Consider the following 6,986-nt stretch of genomic DNA (forward strand, 5'->3'; position numbering starts at 1 on the left):
ACAACCTTGAGATCATGACCTGAACCAAAACCAAGAGTTGGACGCTTAACCGACTGAGCTACCCAGGTGCCCAAAGAGCATAAATCTTAAGTGTACAGCTTGATGTCATTTTATCCACTTTATTGATTTATATACAATAAATAACACTTAGTGTACAGTTGAATTTTGAAAGGTGATACCCATGTAACTACCATGACAAGTATGATGCAGAACATTTCCATTGCTTGAGAAAGTTCCTCATGGCCTTTATAGTTAACCTCTCTCACCACACCTGGTCCCAGACAACCAATGATCTGCTTTGTCACTGTAGATTAGTTTGCATTTTCTGGAATTTCACAGAAAGGAATCATACAGTATGTATTCATTTGTGTATGGCTCTTTCGCTTAGAATGCTAAGGGCATATGGTTTTCTTGTGGGTATATTCCCAGGAGTGGAATTCCCCAGTTCTTAAGTTTATAATTCACCCTATTAGAAAATGCTAAACTGTCTTCAACAGAGGTCATTTCATTTTACATTCCCACAAACAGTATTGGAGTATTCTCACCAACACTTTGCATTGTCAATCTTTTTTTTCCTTCCCCCATCCTCAGCCTGTATGGTCAATCTTTCTAATTTTAGCTATTCTATTGCTTGAGTTGCAGTGTCTCATTGTGGGTTGTTGTTGTGGTGGTTGTTTTTAATAGGTTACATGCCCAACATGGGGCTTGAACTCATGATCCTGAGATCAAGAGTCAGATGCTGTACTGACTGAGCCAGGTGCCTCTCATTGTGGCTTTTTATTTTTTAAAGATTTATTTATTTGAGAGAGAACTAGTGCATGCGTGCATGAGTGAGGGGAGGGGTGAAGGGAGAATCTTCAAGCAAACTCCCCACTGAGCACAGAGCCTGACAAGGGGGCTCGATCTCATGACCCATGAGATCTGTGACCTGAGCTGAAACCAAGAGTTGGATGCTTAACCGACTAAGCCACCCAGGCAACCCCGTCGTTGTGGTTTTAACTGGCATTTCCATGATAACTTTAATGATGTTGAGCATCCTTTTGTGTGCATATTGGCCACTCTTTTATATTCTTTTTGAAATATCTAATAAGTAAGACTGAAGGTTTTTGTTGCATGTCAGTACTTACCACAAAACAAATAGGGCCCAGAGGCTGAGGTTCTGAATGTACTGGTTACAGCAGAGAAATCATGAGCAATATTGGGATACTGAAGAGATAGAAGTCTGAAGGATGATACACCTGAATAATGGAAAGGTAGAAGAACCTATTGTTTTTTAAAAAATATGACCTATAAGACAAGATATTTAGAGAGGAGGGACATCTTTCCCATAGTTGAGATTGACCTTAAGACTTGCTTCAATAGAGAGCTACACAAAAACTTACGGAATTGATGGAAATCAATTAAAATGAAACCTGAGGGGTGCCTGGGTGGCTCAGATGGTTAAGTGTCTGCCTTCGGCTCAGGTCATGATCCCAGCGTCCTGGGATTGAGTCCTGCATTGGGCTCCCTGCTCCGCGGGAAGCCTGCCTCTCCCTCTCCCACTCCTGTGCTTGTGTTCCCTCTTTCGCCGTGTCTCTGTCAAATAAAATATTTAAAAAAAATATGAAACCTGAATATAGAATTTAATGAATAGACACTTCCAGATTATTGGTTTTCCTTTCCTTTCAAATATGTCTTTATCAAAATCTCTTGCTCCTCCCCACTTGAGATGAAATATAGGGTAAGAAGATAACCACCAAAATACGCTGGGATATGTAGTTTGTAGCATAGCAAATAGGAAGTCTAGCTTAAATTGTGTGTGTGTGCATGTGCTCATGTGTGAGCCAAAATCTGGGACCATGGCTTAAATCTGAACTGGGCACTGAATAATAGAATGATCAACTTTTTATTTTTTTATTTTTTATTTTTTTAAGATTTTATTTATTTATTTGACAGAGAGAGACACAGTGAAAGCAGGAACACAAGCAGGGGGAGTGGGAAAGGGAGAAGCAGGCTTCCCAGTTGAGCAGGGTGCCCGATGTGGGGCTCGATCCCAGGACGCTGGGATCATGACCTGAGCCAAAGGCAGACGCTTAACAACTGAGCCACCCAGGTGCCCCTAGAATGATCAACTTTTTAGAGAGGCAAGCTGGGGCTCAGCCATATGAAACAAAAAGCTTCCCATAACAATACGATATATAATAATAATACACATGTATTAATATGAAAAGGATTTATTTGAAGTTAAATATTACTGTCTTATTTACTTTTGTCACATCCACACTATCATTTAAACAAAACTATAGGACTAGTTAACAGTAGCAATTAGTAATAATTATTAGGATTAAATAAAAATAAGAAACGGGCGCCTGGGTGACTCAGTTGGTTAAGCGACTGCCTTCAGCTCAGGTCATGATCCTGGAGTCCTGGGATCGAGTCCCACATCAGGCTCCCTGCTCGGCGGGGAGTCTGCTTCTCCCTCTGTCCCTCCCCCCTCATGCTCTCTCTCTCAAATAAATAAAATCTTTAAAAAAAAAGAAAATACAAGTTTTTATACAATTTCTGTTCTCTGATTCAACAATTTAACTCTATTTTGAAACAAATTTTGTAGTCCATATTACTGTATATATATTTTTAAGTAATTACTATCCCCAGTGTGGGGCTGGAACTCACAACCCAGAGATCAAGAGTTGCATGCTCCACTGACTGAGCTCGCCACGTGCCCCATTTTTTTTTAAAGATTTTATTTATTTGACAGAGAACAAGCAGGGGGAGCAGCAGACAGAGGGAGACTGAGCAGGGAGACTGACGGGCCCCATTATTATACATTAAGACACAAAAATGTCAGGGGTGCCTGGGTGGCTCAGTCAGTTAAGCATCTGACTCTTGGTTTCAGCTCATGATCTCCAGGTCATGAGATTGACCCCACACTGGGCTCCACAATCAGTGTGGAGTCTGCTTGAAGTCCTCTCTTTCCCTTTGCCCCTCCCCGCCAAATAAATAAAAAGAAAAAAAGACACAAAGATGTCAGACTTTTAAAAAAGAGAATGGAAATATAATAGAATCAATTAAGCATATATTACCTACGTACAAGAAAAATTAATGACATGTTTCCTTCTATCCTTTGGTGTAACAGGATATTTTTACTCATCTCCTTTTCCAAGGAGAACTAAGAACTAAGACATTTTTCTTGTATATTGGTAAAAAGGAATATAGTCAAAACAGAATTCCCTTTGACTTGTAGCTCTGCTCTTATCAAGCCCACATTACAGAGATTCTTGGTGTCAGCCCAAGGTGATGATATCAAATACCCTCTCAACAAAAGCATTTGAGCATGAACATACAGCATTTTACTTACAAGCAAGAGCATGTTTTTAGACTTGTAGATGATCTCTGGGACCCTGGAATGTCCTGCCTGATAGGAGTATCTTTGCTTGCTTGGGGGCCTTGGCCACCAGACAGTCTAGGCTGTGAGTTATGATGGGGGCTTTAGGACACACCGTATCAGTTGTGAACTCCTGGAGGAACTGGAGACTAAAGGTAAGAGTTTGAACCTTCAGAAGGAGCTGGAGACTAAAGATCAGCCTCATGGGAAGAATGTAATTGAACCCCAGGAACAACTCTGGCAACCAAAGGCTCAGGTAAGCTTTCCTGTGGGAATTATCCCATGTCATAACCAGGAAGAGGTAATGCCATCCCTGACTCCACAGGGAAAGGATGACTGGAAGCTCCACATTTGGATCCCTCCCATAGTTTTCCCTATGTATCTCTTCCTTTAGCTGATTCTAATTTGTATCTTTTCACTGTAATAAAACTAATCATAGGTGCAGTATTTTCCTGAGTTCTGCGAGTTGTTCTACCGAATTACTGAACATAAGAGTGGTCATAGGAACCCTTGAAATTGTCAAGAGATTTGTATAATTCATCACATCAGCAAATTAAAGGAGAAAAACATGTTCACACCAACGGGTGACAAGATGGCTTCTGACAAAATCTAGCAGGCATCAAGTAAAATAGGGCCTGACTGAAAATAGTTATGAATAACAGACTACTCTAAATCAAAAGGCATTACACAAAATGTTTAAACAGTTACATGATTTCCATTAAATTGGAAAAAAATGAGAGAAATGTATCCCCACTAATACTCAACATTATTCTGAAAATAGCAGCTACTGCTATGAGAAATATAAATAAAATAAATATAAATATTGAGAGAACTCTTTTCTACTTGCAAATGCCATGAACATATGGCACAAAAATATAAGACTAGAAATAGAAAGAGTAAGATAATCTGGTAAGGTTGAGAATGAAACTATATCTAAATTTAAAATGTGAGCAAAACAGTAAATGCCATAACACAGTCATAACACAAGTCACCTTGAGAGAAAATAACTCCAATATTTATAAATGTGTAGTACCTGGAATATTTTACATATCATGAAAAATCAATGAGATAACCCCAAAGAAATAGAGAAAATGCATGAATAAAAAAAGCACTGTTAAGAGAAACATGACTGACCAATAATCACATATGAAAAAGATGCTCAAGTCACTTGTAATCAGGGAAATACTGAAACCAGTAACAGAAGTAGGAAAATCTAGATGCTTGTTTCAGTGATTAGAGAAATGCAAAATTAGTGCAGTGATGGAGCAACCATCTGGCAACATGTAAAGTGGAGAGTCTGTACAACCTACAGAGAACAATTTCACTTCTAGATATGCACCTTAGATTCTTCACTCTTCAAAGAAATCAGAAAATACACAAAATGATATTTAATATAGCATTTTTATTACAATGAAAAATCATTTATGTCCTAATCACTATTTAACAGAATATTTAAGCATGTTTAATATATACATATCAAGGACCAAGCTAGAATCTTTTACATTCTATAGAAAAGCACTAGCCCTCAAGATTCAAGCAGGAAGCTTTCAGAATATGACGTGAGTTACAAAGAAAAGTGCCCTTTCCTCATCCCCTGCCAACACAATCACTCACCGTAATGTCTGAAATGATGGTCTTAAAGACATTCATTGTGGTAATAGAAGCATCTAACAAAGTGGTTCACATTCTAAAGATGGTACGAAGATACTGGGAATGAGAATTCCACAGTGAAGTAAGTTTGAGATACACTGTGTTAAATAAAAATCTCTTTACTGTATCTTTTGACAAGCTGATGATGTGTACTTGGATTTCCCCACAAGCAAATGCTTTGCTGCACTTACACATTTTCCTAAGAAATCTTTTCCCAAATATCATCAAGGACTAGAAAATCCCAAAACAAGTTTGTGGAGAACGCTGGGTTAAGGTCTTACACTCTGTTAAACACAGCTCTCCTGGAGATATCTGAAACTTGGGAAAGGCAAACACATGGATCTATTAGTGAAGACTGATTTTGTAATTAATTCTAAATAGAATTAAGATGAATAGAATCTTCATAAATGAAGCTGGTCTAGATTTTGCTTTTTAGGAGCCATCTTCATTCAGGTTTGTATCAGGATTATTTTAGCTGTGCAGAATTAATTGGTAGAATTTTGTGAAGGATTATCTATTTCTTAAAGCTTTTACCTGCACAACTATCAGACTTTTTCTTAAGCAGGGAGTTCATATATACATACACATTTGCTTGTTGGTCTATTTGAGTCAATTTTCATAACCTTCCTACAGAAAAAAAAGGTACCTATATTTTAGGTATTAGAATACATATAGCACATATATATAGTATTGTGTTGTAATTAAAACAAAATTTTCTGGATAATCTGTAGCTATGTCACCTTTATCACGGTCAATATTCTAAAGGCATTATCTTTCATTTTCTTTTTCTTGACTGGATCTTCCAAAATCTTATCATTAGTACTGGATTAAATATACTGTCTAGTCCTTAATTTCTATTTTCTTTGCTTCTCTTTTGTAGGTTTTATTCTGTTCTGTTTCTGGTTTCTTGACGTAAGTATTCACTCCCTTAACACATTTATTTAGGTGACAGGCTCTGTGTTGACTGCTATGGATAAGGTGAAGATGATGAAGACTGGGTCCACAAATAAAACTTCCTTATAATGCATTAAAGGGGATGAATTTCTCACTGAACAGAACTTTGGTGACATCTAACATGTTTAGATGCACACATCTCATTAACAATCATTTCTAAGTAGTCTATAAATTTCAGTTTTGATTTTAAACATTTTATTACTGAAACTTTCAAACACATAAAAAAGTAGAAATATTAGAACGAACCCCCCAAAGCAAACCACTCCATGTCAGTAATTACCAACATTTTACCAACCTACTTCCCAGCTCTCTTTGCCAATTCTTTTTCCTTTGCTGGAGTATTCTAATGCAAATTTTATATCTTACCATTTCTTAAATATATAAGTATGTATCTCTAACACACAGAACCTTTTATCTTTTAATAACCACGTTGACATTATCATCCCTAACAAAATATTTCTAAATATCATCTAATACTCAGTGCATGTCCACTGTTCCAAAATATCTTTTTACGTTTTGTTCAAACTAGGTCCAAGCAATGCCCACGTACTGAATTTAGTTGATGGGTCTCTTAAGTCTCTTTTAATCTGTTAATTGTTGCCCTTCCCCTTTTCTTTTTCATGCCACTCATTAGTTGAAATCAGGGTCATTTGTTTCTTAGAATTTTACGCATTCTGGATCTGCTTGGCTACTTCCTTGTGGTGCCATTTACTTTTTTCATCTATTCCCCAAATTCTTGTTTTTAAAGAGTTTGATTCAAAGGTTTGCTTCCTTCAGTTCACTGTTTTGGCAATAAGGCTTTGTAGGCAGTGGTTTGTATTTTGTATTGCATTTTATCAGGATGTAGATATTGTCTGATAGTCCCACTTTTATAGAGATTAAAATTGATCAAAGGGCTCAGAGGTGGTCAGCTTGATAAATCCACTGTAAAGTTCTCACTATAAAATATTTCACCCAATAGTTTTTTTTTTTTTTTTTTTTTTGAGACAGAATGAGAGAGAGAGAGAGCTCATGAGAG

The sequence above is a fragment of the Mirounga leonina genome, unplaced genomic scaffold (assembly GCF_011800145.1).
Source record: "Mirounga leonina isolate KUSES-001 unplaced genomic scaffold, KU_Mleo_1.0 Mir_177, whole genome shotgun sequence".
Lineage (NCBI taxonomy): Eukaryota > Metazoa > Chordata > Mammalia > Carnivora > Phocidae > Mirounga > Mirounga leonina.